The sequence below is a fragment of the Hypanus sabinus genome, assembly GCF_030144855.1.
Source record: "Hypanus sabinus isolate sHypSab1 chromosome 24 unlocalized genomic scaffold, sHypSab1.hap1 SUPER_24_unloc_1, whole genome shotgun sequence".
Classification (NCBI taxonomy): Eukaryota; Metazoa; Chordata; class Chondrichthyes; order Myliobatiformes; family Dasyatidae; genus Hypanus; species Hypanus sabinus.
In genome coordinates this window covers 1,328,765-1,346,314 of record NW_026778922.1, presented here as the reverse complement: position 1 = coordinate 1,346,314, position 17,550 = coordinate 1,328,765, and positions in this window count along the sequence as shown.

Genomic DNA, 17,550 nt, shown 5'->3' with positions numbered 1-17,550 from the left:
CCATCCTCTCTCCACCTGTTTCCCACTCCCTCTACCGTCTCACCTGTCTCTCCCTCACCCATCCTCTCTCCACCTGTTTCCCACTCCCTCTCTCTACCGTCTCACCTGTCTCTCCCTCACCCATCCTCTCTCCACCTGTTTCCCACTCCCTCTCTCTACCTTCTCACCTCTCTCCCTCACCCATCCTCTCTCCACCTGTTTCCCACTCCCTCTCTCCACCATCTCACCTGTCTCTCCCTCACCCATCCTCTCTCCACCTGTTTCCCACCCTCTCTCTTTCTCAACTGTCTCTCCCTCACCCATCCTCTCTCCACCTGTTTCCCACTCCCTCTCTCTACCATCTCACCTGTCTCTCCTTCACCCATCCTCTCTCCACCTGTTTCCCACTCCCTCTCTCTACCGTCTCACCTGTTTCTCCCTCACCCATCCTCTCTCCACCTGTTTCCCACTCCCTCTCTCTACCAACTCACCTGTCTCTCCCTCACCCATCCTCTCTCCACCTGTTTCCCACTCCCTCTCTCTACCTTCTCAACTGTCTCTCCCTCACCCATCCTCTCTCCACCTGTTTCCCACTCCCTCTCTCTACCATCTCACCTATCTCTCCCTCACCCATCCTCTCTACACCTGTTTCCCACTCCCTCTCTCTACCTTCTCACCTGTCTCTCCCTCACCCATCCTCTCTCCACCTGTTTCCCACTCCCTCTCTCTACCGTCTCACCTGTCTCTCCCTCACCCATCCTCTCTCCACCTGTTTCCCACTCCCTCTCTCTACCTTCTCACCTATCTCTCCCTCACCCATCCTCTCTCCACCTGTTTCCCACTCCCTCTCTCTACCTTCTCACCTATCTCTCCCTCACCCATCCTCTCTCCACCTGTTTCCCACTCCCTCTCTCTACCATCTCACCTGTCTCTCCCTCACCCATCCTCTCTCCACCTGTTTCCCACTCCCTCTACCGTCTCACCTGTCTCTCCCTCACCCATCCTCTCTCCACCTGTTTCCCACTCCCTCTCTCTACCGTCTCACCTGTCTCTCCCTCACCCATCCTCTCTCCACCTGTTTCCCACTCCCTCTCTCTAACCTCACCTCTCTCCTTCACCCATCCTCTCTCCACCTTTCCCACTCCCTCTCTCCACCATCTCACCTGTCTCTCCCTCACCCATCCTCTCTCCACCTGTTTCCCACTCCCTCTCTCTACCTTCTCACCTCTCTCCCTCACCCATCCTCTCTCCACCTGTTTCCCACTCCCTCTCTCTACCATCTCACCTGTCTCTCCCTCACCCATCCTCTCTCCGCCTGTTTCCCACTCCCTCTCTCTACCGTCTCACCTGTCTCTCCCTCACCCATCCTCTCTCCACCTGTTTCCCACTCCCTCTACCGTCTCACCTGTCTCTCCCTCACCCATCCTCTCTCCACCTGTTTCCCACTCCCTCTCTCTACCGTCTCACCTGTCTCTCCCTCACCCATCCTCTCTCCACCTGTTTCCCACTCCCTCTCTCCACCATCTCACCTGTCTCTCCCTCACCCATCCTCTCTCCACCTGTTTCCCACCCTCTCTCTTTCTCAACTGTCTCTCCCTCACCCATCCTCTCTCCACCTGTTTCCCACTCCCTCTCTCTACCTTCTCACCTGTCTCTCCCTCACCCATCCTCTCTCCACCTGTTTCCCACTCCCTCTCTCTACCGTCTCACCTGTCTCTTCCTCACCCATCCTCTCTCCACCTGTTTCCCACTCCCTCTCTCTACCTTCTCACCTGTCTCTCCCTCACCCATCCTCTCTCCACCTGTTTCCCACTCCCTCTCTCTACCTTCTCACCTCTCTCCCTCACCCATCCTCTCTCCACCTGTTTCCCACCCTCTCTCTTTCTCAACTGTCTCTCCCTCACCCATCCTCTCCACCTGTTTCCCACTCCCTCTCTCTACCATCTCACCTATCTCTCCCTCACCCATCCTCTCTCCACCTGTTTCCCACTCCCTCTCTCTACCTTCTCACCTGTCTCTCCCTCACCCATCCTCTCTCCACCTGTTTCCCACTCCCTCTCTCTACCGTCTCACCTGTCTCTCCCTCACCCATCCTCTCTCCACCTGTTTCCCACTCCCTCTCTCTACCTTCTCACCTATCTCTCCCTCACCCATCCTCTCTCCACCTGTTTCCCACTCCCTCTCTCTACCTTCTCACCTATCTCTCCCTCACCCATCCTCTCTCCACCTGTTTCCCACTCCCTCTCTCTACCATCTCACCTGTCTCTCCCTCACCCATCCTCTCTCCACCTGTTTCCCACTCCCTCTACCGTCTCACCTGTCTCTCCCTCACCCATCCTCTCTCCACCTGTTTCCCACTCCCTCTCTCTACCGTCTCACCTGTCTCTCCCTCACCCATCCTCTCTCCACCTGTTTCCCACTCCCTCTCTCTAACCTCACCTCTCTCCTTCACCCATCCTCTCTCCACCTTTCCCACTCCCTCTCTCCACCATCTCACCTGTCTCTCCCTCACCCATCCTCTCTCCACCTGTTTCCCACTCCCTCTCTCTACCTTCTCACCTCTCTCCCTCACCCATCCTCTCTCCACCTGTTTCCCACTCCCTCTCTCTACCGTCTCACCTGTCTCTCCCTCACCCATCCTCTCTCCACCTGTTTCCCACTCCCTCTACCGTCTCACCTGTCTCTCCCTCACCCATCCTCTCTCCACCTGTTTCCCACTCCCTCTCTCTACCGTCTCACCTGTCTCTCCCTCACCCATCCTCTCTCCACCTGTTTCCCACTCCCTCTCTCCACCATCTCACCTGTCTCTCCCTCACCCATCCTCTCTCCACCTGTTTCCCACCCTCTCTCTTTCTCAACTGTCTCTCCCTCACCCATCCTCTCTCCACCTGTTTCCCACTCCCTCTCTCTACCATCTCACCTGTCTCTCCTTCACCCATCCTCTCTCCACCTGTTTCCCACTCCCTCTCTCTACCGTCTCACCTGTTTCTCCCTCACCCATCCTCTCTCCACCTGTTTCCCACTCCCTCTCTCTACCGTCTCACCTGTCTCTCCCTCACCCATCCTCTCTCCACCTGTTTCCCACTCCCTCTCTCTACCATCTCACCTATCTCTCCCTCACCCATCCTCTCTCCACCTGTTTCCCACTCCCTCTCTCTACCGTCTCACCTGTCTCTCCCTCACCCATCCTCTCTCCACCTGTTTCCCACTCCCTCTCTCTACCTTCTCACCTGTCTCTCCCTCACCCATCCTCTCTCCACCTGTTTCCCACTCCCTCTCTCTACCTTCTCACCTCTCTCCCTCACCCATCCTCTCTCCACCTGTTTCCCACCCTCTCTCTTTCTCAACTGTCTCTCCCTCACCCATCCTCTCTCCACCTGTTTCCCACTCCCTCTCTCTACCATCTCACCTGTCTCTCCTTCACCCATCCTCTCTCCACCTGTTTCCCACTCCCTCTCTCCACCGTCTCACCTGTCTCTCCCTCACCCATCCTCTCTCCACCTGTTTCCCACTCCCTCTCTCTACCATCTCACCTCTCTCCCTCACCCATCCTCTCTCCACCTGTTTCCCACTCCCTCTCTCTACCTTCTCACCTGTCTCTCCCTCACCCATCCTCTCTCCACCTGTTTCCCACTCCCTCTCTAACCTCACCTCTCTCCCTCACCCATCCTCTCTCCACCTGTTTCCCACTCCCTCTCTCTACCGTCTCACCTGTCTCTCCCTCACCCATCCTCTCTCCACCTGTTTCCCACTCCCTCTCTCTACCGTCTCACCTATCTCTCCCTCACCCATCCTCTCTCCACCTGTTTCCCACTCCCTCTCTCTAACCTCACCTCTCTCCTTCACCCATCCTCTCTCCACCTTTCCCACTCCCTCTCTCTACCATCTCACCTGTCTCTCCTTCACCCATCCTCTCTCCACCTTTCCCACTCCCTCTCTCCACCATCTCACCTGTCTCTCCCTCACCCATCCTCTCTCCACCTGTTTCCCACTCCCTCTCTCTACCTTCTCACCTCTCTCCCTCACCCATCCTCTCTCCACCTGTTTCCCACTCCCTCTCTCTACCATCTCACCTGTCTCTCCCTCACCCATCCTCTCTCCGCCTGTTTCCCACTCCCTCTCTCTACCGTCTCACCTGTCTCTCCCTCACCCATCCTCTCTCCACCTGTTTCCCACTCCCTCTACCGTCTCACCTGTCTCTCCCTCACCCATCCTCTCTCCACCTGTTTCCCACTCCCTCTCTCTACCGTCTCACCTGTCTCTCCCTCACCCATCCTCTCTCCACCTGTTTCCCACTCCCTCTCTCTACCGTCTCACCTGTCTCTCCCTCACCCATCCTCTCTCCACCTGTTTCCCACTCCCTCTCTCTACCTTCTCACCTCTCTCCCTCACCCATCCTCTCTCCACCTGTTTCCCACTCCCTCTCTCCACCATCTCACCTGTCTCTCCCTCACCCATCCTCTCTCCACCTGTTTCCCACTCCCTCTCTCTACCGTCTCACCTGTCTCTCCCTCACCCATCCTCTCTCCACCTGTTTCCCACTCCCTCTCTCTACCGTCTCACCTATCTCTCCCTCACCCATCCTCTCTCCACCTGTTTCCCACTCCCTCTCTCTACCTTCTCACCTATCTCTCCCTCACCCATCCTCTCTCCACCTGTTTCCCACTCCCTCTCTCTACCTTCTCAACTGTCTCTCCCTCACCCATCCTCTCTCCACCTGTTTCCCACTCCCTCTCTCTACCATCTCACCTGTCTCTCCCTCACCCATCCTCTCTCCACCTGTTTCCCACTCCCTCTACCGTCTCACCTGTCTCTCCCTCACCCATCCTCTCTCCACCTGTTTCCCACTCCCTCTCTCTACCTTCTCACCTATCTCTCCCTCACCCATCCTCTCTCCACCTGTTTCCCACTCCCTCTCTCTACCGTCTCACCTGTCTCTCCTTCACCCATCCTCTCTCCACCTGTTTCCCACTCCCTCTCTCTAACCTCACCTCTCTCCTTCACCCATCCTCTCTCCACCTTTCCCACTCCCTCTCTCTACCATCTCACCTGTCTCTCCTTCACCCATCCTCTCTCCACCTTTCCCACTCCCTCTCTCCACCATCTCACCTGTCTCTCCCTCACCCATCCTCTCTCCACCTGTTTCCCACTCCCACTCTCTACCGTCTCACCTGTCTCTCCCTCACCCATCCTCTCTCCACCTGTTTCCCACTCCCTCTACCGTCTCACCTGTCTCTCCCTCACCCATCCTCTCTCCACCTGTTTCCCACTCCCTCTCTCTACCATCTCACCTGTCTCTCCTTCACCCATCCTCTCTCCACCTGTTTCCCACTCCCTCTCTCTACCTTCTCAACTGTCTCTCCTTCACCCATCCTCTCTCCACCTGTTTCCCACCCTCTCTCTTTCTCAACTGTCTCTCCCTCACCCATCCTCTCTCCACCTGTTTCCCACTCCCTCTCTCTACCATCTCACCTGTCTCTCCTTCACCCATCCTCTCTCCACCTGTTTCCCACTCCCTCTCTCTACCGTCTCACCTGTTTCTCCCTCACCCATCCTCTCTCCACCTGTTTCCCACTCCCTCTCTCTACCGTCTCACCTGTCTCTCCCTCACCCATCCTCTCTCCACCTGTTTCCCACTCCCTCTCTCTACCTTCTCAACTGTCTCTCCCTCACCCATCCTCTCTCCACCTGTTTCCCACTCCCTCTCTCTACCATCTCACCTATCTCTCCCTCACCCATCCTCTCTCCACCTGTTTCCCACTCCCTCTCTCTACCTTCTCACCTGTCTCTCCCTCACCCATCCTCTCTCCACCTGTTTCCCACTCCCTCTCTCTACCGTCTCACCTGTCTCTCCCTCACCCATCCTCTCTCCACCTGTTTCCCACTCCCTCTCTCTACCGTCTCACCTGTCTCTCCCTCACCCATCCTCTCTCCACCTGTTTCCCACTCCCTCTCTCTACCGTCTCACCTGTCTCTCCCTCACCCATCCTCTCTCCACCTGTTTCCCACTCCCTCTCTCTACCTTCTCACCTCTCTCCCTCACCCATCCTCTCTCCACCTGTTTCCCACCCTCTCTCTTTCTCAACTGTCTCTCCCTTACCCATCCTCTCTCCACCTGTTTCCCACTCCCTCTCTCTACCATCTCACCTGTCTCTCCTTCACCCATCCTCTCTCCACCTGTTTCCCACTCCCTCTCTCCATCGTCTCACCTGTCTCTCCCTCACCCATCCTCTCTCCACCTGTTTCCCACTCCCTCTCTCTACCATCTCACCTCTCTCCCTCACCCATCCTCTCTCCACCTGTTTCCCACTCCCTCTCTCTACCTTCTCACCTGTCTCTCCCTCACCCATCCTCTCTCCACCTGTTTCCCACTCCCTCTCTCTAACCTCACCTCTCTCCCTCACCCATCCTCTCTCCACCTGTTTCCCACTCCCTCTCTCTACCGTCTCACCTGTCTCTCCCTCACCCATCCTCTCTCCACCTGTTTCCCACTCCCTCTCTCTACCGTCTCACCTGTCTCTCCCTCACCCATCCTCTCTCCACCTGTTTCCCACTCCCTCTCTCTACCGTCTCACCTGTCTCTCCCTCACCCATCCTCTCTCCACCTGTTTCCCACTTCCTCTCTCTACCGTCTCACCTGTCTCTCCCTCACCCATCCTCTCTCCACCTGTTTCCCACTCCCTCTCTCTACCGTCTCACCTGTCTCTCCCTCACCCATCCTCTCTCCACCTGTTTCCCACTCCCTCTACCGTCTCACCTGTCTCTCCCTCACCCATCCTCTCTCCACCTGTTTCCCACTCCCTCTCTCTACCATCTCACCTGTCTCTCCTTCACCCATCCTCTCTCCACCTGTTTCCCACTCCCTCTCTCTACCTTCTCACCTATCTCTCCCTCACCCATCCTCTCTCCACCTGTTTCCCACTCCCTCTCTCTACCGTCTCACCTGTCTCTCCCTCACCCATCCTCTCTCCACCTGTTTCCCACCCTCTCTCTTTCTCAACTGTCTCTCCCTCACCCATCCTCTCTCCACCTGTTTCCCACTCCCTCTCTCTACCATCTCACCTGTCTCTCCTTCACCCATCCTCTCTCCACCTGTTTCCCACTCCCTCTCTCTACCGTCTCACCTGTCTCTCCCTCACCCATCCTCTCTCCACCTGTTTCCCACTTCCTCTCTCTAACTTCTCACCTGTCTCTCCCTCACCCATCCTCTCTCCACCTGTTTCCCACTCCCTCTACCGTCTCACCTGTCTCTCCCTCACCCATCCTCTCTCCACCTGTTTCCCACTTCCTCTCTCTACCGTCTCACCTGTCTCTCCCTCACCCATCCTCTCTCCACCTGTTTCCCACTCCCTCTCTCTACCGTCTCACCTGTCTCTCCCTCACCCATCCTCTCTCCACCTGTTTCCCACCCTCTCTCTTTCTCAACTGTCTCTCCCTCACCCATCCTCTCTCCACCTGTTTCCCACTCCCTCTCTCTACCATCTCACCTGTCTCTCCTTCACCCATCCTCTCTCCACCTGTTTCCCACTCCCTCTCTCTACCGTCTCACCTGTTTCTCCCTCACCCATCCTCTCTCCACCTGTTTCCCACTCCCTCTCTCTACCGTCTCACCTGTCTCTCCCTCACCCATCCTCTCTCCACCTGTTTCCCACTCCCTCTCTCTACCGTCTCACCTGTCTCTCCCTCACCCATCCTCTCTCCACCTGTTTCCCACTCCCTCTCTCTACCGTCTCACCTGTCTCTCCCTCACCCATCCTCTCTCCACCTGTTTCCCACTCCCTCTCTCTACCTTCTCACCTATCTCTCCCTCACCCATCCTCTCTCCACCTGTTTCCCACTCCCTCTCTCTACCTTCTCACCTATCTCTCCCTCACCCATCCTCTCTCCACCTGTTTCCCACTCCCTCTCTCCACCATCTCACCTGTCTCTCCCTCACCCATCCTCTCTCCACCTGTTTCCCACCCTCTCTCTTTCTCAACTGTCTCTCCCTCACCCATCCTCTCTCCACCTGTTTCCCACTCCCTCTCTCTACCATCTCACCTCTCTACTTCACCCATCCTCTCTCCACCTGTTTCCCACTCCCTCTCTCTACCATCTCACCTGTCTCTCCCTCACCCATCCTCTCTCCACCTGTTTCCCACTCCCTCTCTCTACCGTCTCACCTGTCTCTCCCTCACCCATCCTCTCTCCACCTGTTTCCCACTCCCTCTCTCTAACTTCTCACCTGTCTCTCCCTCACCCATCCTCTCTCCACCTGTTTCCCACTCCCTCTCTCTACCGTCTCACCTGTCTCTCCTTCACCCATCCTCTCTCCACGTTTCCCACTCCCTCTCTCTACCACCTGTCTCTCCTTCTCCCATCCTGTCTCCACCTGTTTCCCACTCCCTCTCTCTACCTTCTCACCTCTCTCCCTCACCCATCCTCTCTCCACCTGTTTCCCACTCCCTCTCTCTACCGTCTCACCTGTCTCTCCCTCACCCATCCTCTCTCCACCTGTTTCCCACTCCCTCTCTCTCCCTCTGTTTCTCTCTCTGGCAATGATATAAAGCAGGATTAGAAACATAGAAAACCTACAACATAATACAGGCCCTTCCACCCACAAAGCTATGCTGAACATGTCCTTACTTTTGAAATTAGTATGCTTACTCACAGCCCTCTATTTTTCTAAACTCCATGTACCTATCCAGGTGTCTCTTAAAAGACCCTATCGTATCCATCTCCACCACCGTCGCTGGCAGCCCATTCCACGCACTCACCACTCTCTGAGTAAAATTCTGTACCTCTTTTCAGTTATATAAAAGTGAATGGGACAGGAGAGTTGGTATTGGACCCCTCGGAAATGAGGACGAAGAGGTGGTAACAGGGGTGAAGAAATGGCAGATGAACTTAATGAGTACTTTCTCTCAGTCTTCACTGTGGAAAACATGGTCCCACAGGACAAAGATTCCAAATGTCACTCCACTCTTTAAGAAGAAAGGAAGGAAATAATAGGCCATTTAGCCTCACTTTAGTGGTTGCAAAACTGTTGGGAGTCTATTATTAAGGATGTGACTTGAAAGTTTTTGGAGACCAATGTAAAATAAGTCAAAGTCAGCATGGTTTTGGTGAAGGGAAATCTTGCCTGACAAATCTATTAGTTCTTCGAGGAAGTAACAAGCAGAGTGGACAAAGGAGAGGCAGTAGAGTCATTCACTTGGATTTTCAGAAGGCATTTGATAAGGTGCCACACATGAGGCTGCTTAACATGAAAAATACTGGCGTGGATAGAGGGATGGGGTAAGAAGGGGAGGAGGGGCTTTAACGGAAGTTAGAGAAGTCAATGTTCATGCCATCAGGTTGGAGGCTACCCAGCCGGTATATAGGGTGTTGTTCCTCCAACCTGAGTGTGGATTCATTTTGACAGTAGAGGAGGCCATGGATAGACATATCAGAATGGGAATGGGAACATTGACTTCTCTAACTTCCGTTAATGCTCCTCCTCCCCTTCTTACCCCATCCCTGATATATTTAGATTCCCCCCCTCCTTTTTTCTCTCTCTCTCTCTGCCCATCACTCTGCCTGTTCTTCATCTCCCTCTGGTGCTCCCCCCCCCCTTTTTTTCTCCCGAGGCCTCCCGTCCCATGATCCTCTCCCTTCTCCAGCTCTGTATCCCTTTTGCCAATCTCCTTTCCGGCTCTCAGCTTCACCCCACCCTCTCTAGTCTTCTCCTATCATTTCACATTTCACCCTCCCCCTCCTACTTTCAAATCTCTTACTATCTTTTCTTTCAGTTAGTCCTGACGAAGGGTCTCAGCCCAAAACGTCGACAGTGCTTCTCCCTATAGATGCTGCCTGGCCTGCTGTGTTTTACCAGCGTTTTGTGTGTGTGGCATGGATAGAGAAATGGCTGACAGGCAGGAGGCAGCGAGTGGGAATAAAAGGAGCTTTTACTGGTTGGTTGCTGGTGACTAGTCGTGTTCCTCAGGGGTCAGTATTGGGACCGCTATTTTTCACATTGTTTGTCAATGATCTGGATAATGGAATAGATGGCTTTGTGGCAAAGTTTGTGGATGATAGGAAGATGGGTGGAGGGGTAGGTAGTAGTGTGGGAGCAATGTGATTACAGCAGCACTTAGACAAATTGAAGACACTAGTTAGGCCACACTTGGAGTGTTTTTGGCCCCATATCTTAAAAAGGGTGTGTTGTCATTGGAGAAAGTCCAGAAGAGATTCACGAGGATGATTCTGGGAATGAAGGGGTTAACATGTGAGGAGCATTTGTCAGCTTTGGGCCTGTACTCACTGGAATTTAGAAGAATGCGTGGGGATCTAATTGAAACCTACCGAATGTTGAAAGGACAAGGTAGGGTGGATGTGGAGAGGATGTTTCCTTTGGTGAGGGTGTCCAGAACTCGAGGGCACAGCCTCAGAATTGAACAGAGGAATTTTTTTTAGCTGGAGAGTAGTGAATCTGTGGAATGCTCTGCCACAGACTGCAGTGAAGTTTGTGGGTATATTTATGGCAGAAATTGATACTTTCCTGATTGGTCAGGGCATCAAAGGATATGGTGCGAGGGAAGTTTATGGGGGTTGAGTGGGATCCAAGATCAGCCATGATGGAATGGCAGAGCAGACTCGATGGGTTAAATGACCTAATTCTGTTCCTATGTCTTATAGAATCGTAGAACCATAGAACATTACAGCACAGAAACAGGCCCTTCGGCCCTTCTTGGCTGTGCCAAACTATTTTTCTGCCTAGTCCCACTGACCTGCACCTGGACCATATCCCTCCAAACCCCTCATCCACGTACCTGTCCAAGCTTTTCTTTAATGTTAAAAGTGAGCCCGCATTTATCACTTCATCTGGCAGCTCATTCCACACTCCCATCACTCTCTGCGTGAAGAAGCCCCCCTAATGTTCCCTTTAAACTTTTTCCCCTTCTCCCTTAAACCATGTCCTCTGGTTTTTTTTCTCCCCCAGCCTCAGTGGAAAAAGCCTGCTTGCATTCACTCTATCTGTACCCATCATAATTTTATACACCTCTACCAAATCACCCCTCATTCTCCTACGATCCAGGGAATAAAGTCCTAATCTATTCAACCTTTCTCTGTAACTCAGTTTCTCAAGTCCTGGCAACATCCTTGTAAACCTTCTCTGCACTCTTTCAACCTTATTAATGTCCTTCCTGTAATTAGGTGACCAAAACTGCACACAATACTTTAAATTTGGCCTCACCAATGTCTTATACAACCTCACTATTACATTCCAACTCTTATATTCAATACTTTGATTTATAAAGGCCAATGCACCAAAAGCTCTCTTCATGACCCTATCTACCTGTGACACTACTTTTAGGGAATTTTGTATCTGTATTCCCAGATCCCTCTGTTCTACTGTACTCCTCAGTGTCCTACCATTTACCTTAAGATGTACAAAAAAGCTGGATGAACTCAGCAGGTCCGGCAGCATCCATTGAAATGAGCAGTCAACGTTTCGGGTCTAGACCCTTCATCAGGAGTAAAGGAGGAGGGGGCAGGGGCCTTATAAAGAAGGTGGAAAACCAATCAGAGGAAAGATCAAGGGGTGGGGGAGGGGAAGCAGGGAGGGGATAGGCAGGAGAGGTGAAGAAGGAATCTAAGGGGAAAGCACTATGGGTAGTAGAAGAAGGCAGAATCATGAGAGGTGATAGGCAGATAGAAGAGGAGACAGTGAAGGTGAGATGGGGGAAGGGAGAGGGAGGGAATGCCCTCACCCGCATCTCTTCCATTTCCCGCACTTCGGCCCTCACCCCATCATCTCGTCACCACAACAGGGACCGTGTCTCCCTTGTCCTCACCTACCACCCCACCAGCCTCCAGATCCAGCATATCATCCTCTGCAACTTCCGCCACCTTCAACAGGACCCCATCACCAAACACATCTTTACCTCTCTACCCCTCTCCGCTTTCCACAGGGATCGTTCCCTCCGCGACTGCCTGGTCCACACGTCCCTCCCCACAGATCTCCCACCTGGCACTTATCCCTGCAAGCGTAAGTGCTACACCTGTCCCTACACCTCCTCTCTTACCACCATTCCAGGCCCCAGACAGTCCTTCCAGGTGAGGCAACCCTTCACTTGTTGGGGTAATCTATTGCATCCGGTATTCCTGGTGCGGCCTCCTCTACATCGGTGAGACCTGACGCAGATTGGGGGACCGCTTCGTCGAGCACCTCTGCTCCGTCCGCCACAACAGACAGGATCTCCCGGTTGCCACCCACTTCAACTCTGCTTCAAATTCCCATTCGGACATGTCCATACATGACCCCCTCTACTGCCATCATGAGGCCAAACTCAGGTTGGAGGAGCAACACCTCATTTACCGTCTGGGCAGTCTCCAGCCCCTTGGTATGAACATTGAATTCTCCAACTTCTGGTAATTCCCTCCCTCTCCCTTCCCCCATCCCACTTTCACTCTGTCTCCTCTTCTATCTGTCTATCACCTCTCTCATGACTCTGCGTTCTTCTACTACCCATAGTGCTTTCCCCTGACATTCCTTCTTCACCTCTCCTGCCTATCCCCTCCCTGCTTCCCCTCCCCCACCCCTTGATCTTTCCTCTGATTGTTTTTCACCCTCCCCCAACTTTCTTTATAGGGCCCCGGCCCCCTCCTTCTTCAGTCCTGATGAAGGGTCTCGGCCTGAAACGTTGACTGCTTGTTTCAAAGGATGCTGCCCGACTTGCTGAGTTCATCCAGCTTTTTTGTACGTCTTGATTTGACCACAGCATCTGCAGTGTACTTTGTGTTTATACCATTTACCTTGTATGTTCTACCTTGGTTTTTCCTTCCAAAGTGCAATAGCTCACAGTTGTCTGCATTGAACTCCATCTGCCATCTATCAGCCCATTTTCCCAGCTGGTCCAACTCCCTCTGCAAGCTTTGAAAACCTTCTTCACTGTCCACTACACCTCTAATCTTTGTATCATCAGCAAATTTGCTGATCCAATTTACCACATTATCATCCAATCATTGATATAGATGACAAATAACAATGGACCCAGCACTGATCCCTGTGGCAAACCACTAGTCACAGTCCTCCACTCAGAGAAGCAATCCTCCACTACCACTCTCTGACTTCTCCCATTGATCCAATGTCTAATCCAATTTACTACCTCACCCTGTATACCTGGTGACTGAATCTTCCTAACTAACCTCCCATGTGGGACCTTGTCAAAGGCCTTACTGAATTCCATGTAGACAACATCCACTGCCTTCCCTTCATCCACTTTCCTGGTAACTTCCTTGAAAAACTCTAATAGATTGGTTAAACATGACCTATCACACACAGAGCCATGTTGACTCTCCCTAATAAGTCCCTGTCTATCCAAATACTTGTAGATCCTATCTCTTAGTACTCCTTCCAATAATTTACCTAATACCAACATCAAACTTACCGGTCTATAATTTCCCGGATTACTTTTAGAGCCTTTTTTAAACAACGGAACAACATGAACTATCCTCCAATCCTCCGGCACCTCACCCGTAGATACCAACATTTTAAATATATCTGCCAGGGCCCCTAATGCTGAACCAGTGTCATTCATACTATAATAGTGCGACGCTACCCTGCTGACTAGTGTTGATCACACTGTAATAGTGTGACACTACCTGCTGAACCAGTGTTCTGTATTACACTGTAATAGTGTGACACTACCCAGCTGAACCCGTGTAGATTGCACAGTAATAGTACAATGCTACCATACTGTCTCCCATCAATAATGAATCGCTAAAATCATAATAAATTTGTCTCAGACAATTATTATGTCTGTTCACATAAGAGGGGTTCACACACACACCTCTTCTCCTGCTCTCTGCTGTCACTGTCACCGACACTCTGTCTTGTGTCCTCTCCCACCTCTATACTCTTCCCTTCCTCTCTGCCCCTCTCCTCCTTCTCCCCTTCTCTCTCATCCCACTCTCCCCAACTACTATCCCCTCCCTCTCCAACCCTCACCCTCCACCATTTTCTCTTGCTCACTCTCACCCCATTCTCCCTGCTCTCTTTCCCCTGCCTCCCTCTCTTCCTTTATCCCATTATCCCCCTCCCTCTGCCATCCATAGCGCAGTTCACACTGGACGTGTCACTCACTGTCCGTGACCTTGTTGTAACAGGTCATGTTGCTGTAACAACATCCCAACTTTCTACAGACCGCCTCATCGTTCGCCGCAGTCTCGTCTCCACATCGGTCCAACGTGTGTCTTCCACTGCACTCTGGGTTGCAGAGAGAGCCCGTGTGAAGGATTGATTCAGGGATGAGTGTTACTGAGGGAGCCTCACTCCGCGAATGACCCCAGGAGTTTCTGATGGGACAGTCTGGAGTGAGCTTCACTCTGTGTCTGACCCCAGGAGTGCATGATGGTAAGGAGTGGAGGGAGATTCACACTGTGTCTGACCTCAAGAGTGTGTGATGGGACGGTGTGGAGGGAGATTCACTCTGCATCTGACCCTTGGAGTGTGTGATGGGATGGAATGGAGGGAGATTCACTCTGTGTCTGACCCCGGGAGTGTGTGATGAGATAGTGTGGTGGGAGCTTCACTCTGTGTCTGACCCCGGGACTGTGTGATGCGACGGTGTGGAGTGAGTTACACTCTGCGTCTGATCCCGGGAGTGTGTGATGGGAGAGTGTGGAGTGAGTTTCACTCTGTGTCTGACCCCGGGAGTGCATGATGGGACGGTGTGGAGAGAGATTCACTCTGTGTCTGACCCCGGGAGTGTGTGATGGGACAGTGTGGAGGGAGATTCACTCTGTGTCTGACCCCGGGAGTGTGTGATGGGACAGTGTGGAGGGAGATTCACTCTGTGTCTGACCCCGGGAGTGTGTGATGGGACAGTGTGGAGGGAGATTCACTCTGTGTCTGACCCCGGGAGTGTGTGATGGGACGGTGTGGAGGGAGATTCACACTCTGTCTGACCCTGGGAGTGTGTGATGGGACAGTGTAGAGGGAGATTCACTCTGTGTCTGACCCCGGGAGTGTGTGATGGGACAGTGTGGAGGGAGATTCACTCTGTGTCTGACCTCGGGAGTGTGTGATGGGACAGTGAGGAGGGAGATTCACTCTGTGTCTGACCCCGGGAGTGTGTGATGGGACAGTGTGGAGGGAGATTCACTCTGTGTCTGACCCCGGGAGTGTGTGATGGGACAGTGTGGAGGGAGATTCACTCTGTGTCTGACCCCGGGAGTGTGTGATGGGACGGTGTGGAGGGAGATTCACACTCTGTCTGACCCTGGGAGTGTGTGATGGGACAGTGTAGAGGGAGATTCACTCTGTGTCTGACCCCGGGAGTGTGTGATGGGACGGTGTGGAGGGAGAATCACTCTGTGTCTGACCCCGGGTGTGTGATGGGACAGTGTGGAGAGAGATTCACTCTGTGTCTGACCCCGGGAGTGTGTGATGGGACAGTGTGGAGGGAGATTCACTCTGTGTCTGACCCCGGGAGTGTGTGATGGGACAGTGTGGAGGGAGATTCACTCTGTGTCTGACCCCGGGAGTGTGTGATGGGACAGTGTGGAGGGAGATTCACTCTGTGTCTGACCCCGGGAGTGTGTGATGGGACAGTGTGGAGGGAGATTCACTCTGTGTCTGACCCCGGGAGTGTGTGATGGGACGGTGTGGAGGGAGATTCACACTCTGTCTGACCCTGGGAGTGTGTGATGGGACAGTGTAGAGGGAGATTCACTCTGTGTCTGACCCCAGGAGTGTGTGATGGGACAGTGTGGAGGGAGATTCACTCTGTGTCTGACCTCGGGAGTGTGTGATGGGACAGTGAGGAGGGAGATTCACTCTGTGTCTGACCCCGGGAGTGTGTGATGGGACAGTGTGGAGGGAGATTCACTCTGTGTCTGACCCCGGCAGTGTGTGATGGGACAGTGTGGAGGGAGATTCACTCTGTGTCTGACCCCGGGAGTGTGTGATGGGACGGTGTGGAGGGAGATTCACACTCTGTCTGACCCTGGGAGTGTGTGATGGGACAGTGTAGAGGGAGATTCACTCTGTGTCTGACCCCGGGAGTGTGTGATGGGACAGTGTGGAGGGAGATTCACTCTGTGTCTGACCCCGGGAGTGTGTGATGGGACGGTGTGGAGGGAGATTCACACTCTGTCTGACCCTGGGAGTGTGTGATGGGACAGTGTAGAGGGAGATTCACTCTGTGTCTGACCCCGGGAGTGTGTGATGGGACAGTGTGGAGGGAGATTCACTCTGTGTCTGACCTCGGGAGTGTGTGATGGGACAGTGAGGAGGGAGATTCACTCTGTGTCTGACCCCGGGAGTGTGTGATGGGACAGTGTGGAGGGAGATTCACTCTGTGTCTGACCCCGGGAGTGTGTGATGGGACAGTGTGGAGGGAGATTCACTCTGTGTCTGACCCCGGGAGTGTGTGATGGGACGGTGTGGAGGGAGATTCACACTCTGTCTGACCCTGGGAGTGTGTGATGGGACAGTGTAGAAAAGATTCACTCTGTGTCTGACCCCGGGAGTGTGTGATGGGACGGTGTGGAGGGAGAATCACTCTGTGTCTGACCCCGGGTGTGTGATGGGACAGTGTGGAGAGAGATTCACTCTGTGTCTGACCCCGGGAGTGTGTGATGGGACAGTGTGGAGGGAGATTCACTCTGTGTCTGACCCCGGGAGTGTGTGATGGGACAGTGTGGAGGGAGATTCACTCTGTGTCTGACCCCGGGAGTGTGTGATGGGACAGTGTGGAGGGAGATTCACTCTGTGTCTGACCCCGGGAGTGTGTGATGGGACAGTGTGGAGGGAGATTCACTCTGTGTCTGACCCCGGGAGTGTGTGATGGGACGGTGTGGAGGGAGATTCACACTCTGTCTGACCCTGGGAGTGTGTGATGGGACAGTGTAGAGGGAGATTCACTCTGTGTCTGACCCCGGGAGTGTGTGATGGGACAGTGTGGAGGGAGATTCACTCTGTGTCTGACCTCGGGAGTGTGTGATGGGACAGTGAGGAGGGAGATTCACTCTGTGTCTGACCCCGGGAGTGTGTGATGGGACAGTGTGGAGGGAGATTCACTCTGTGTCTGACCCCGGGAGTGTGTGATGGGACAGTGTGGAGGGAGATTCACTCTGTGTCTGACCCCGGGAGTGTGTGATGGGACGGTGTGGAGGGAGATTCACACTCTGTCTGACCCTGGGAGTGTGTGATGGGACAGTGTAGAGGGAGATTCACTCTGTGTCTGACCCCGGGAGTGTGTGATGGGACGGTGTGGAGGGAGAATCACTCTGTGTCTGACCCCGGGTGTGTGATGGGACAGTGTGGAGAGAGATTCACTCTGTGTCTGACCCCGGGAGTGTGTGATGGGACAGTGTGGAGGGAGATTCACTCTGTGTCTGACCCCGGGAGTGTGTGATGGGACAGTGTGGAGGGAGATTCACTCTGTGTCTGACCCCGGGAGTGTGTGATGGGACAGTGTGGAGGGAGATTCACTCTGTGTCTGACCCCGGGAGTGTGTGATGGGACAGTGTGGAGGGAGATTCACTCTGTGTCTGACCCCGGGAGTGTGTGATGGGACGGTGTGGAGGGAGATTCACACTCTG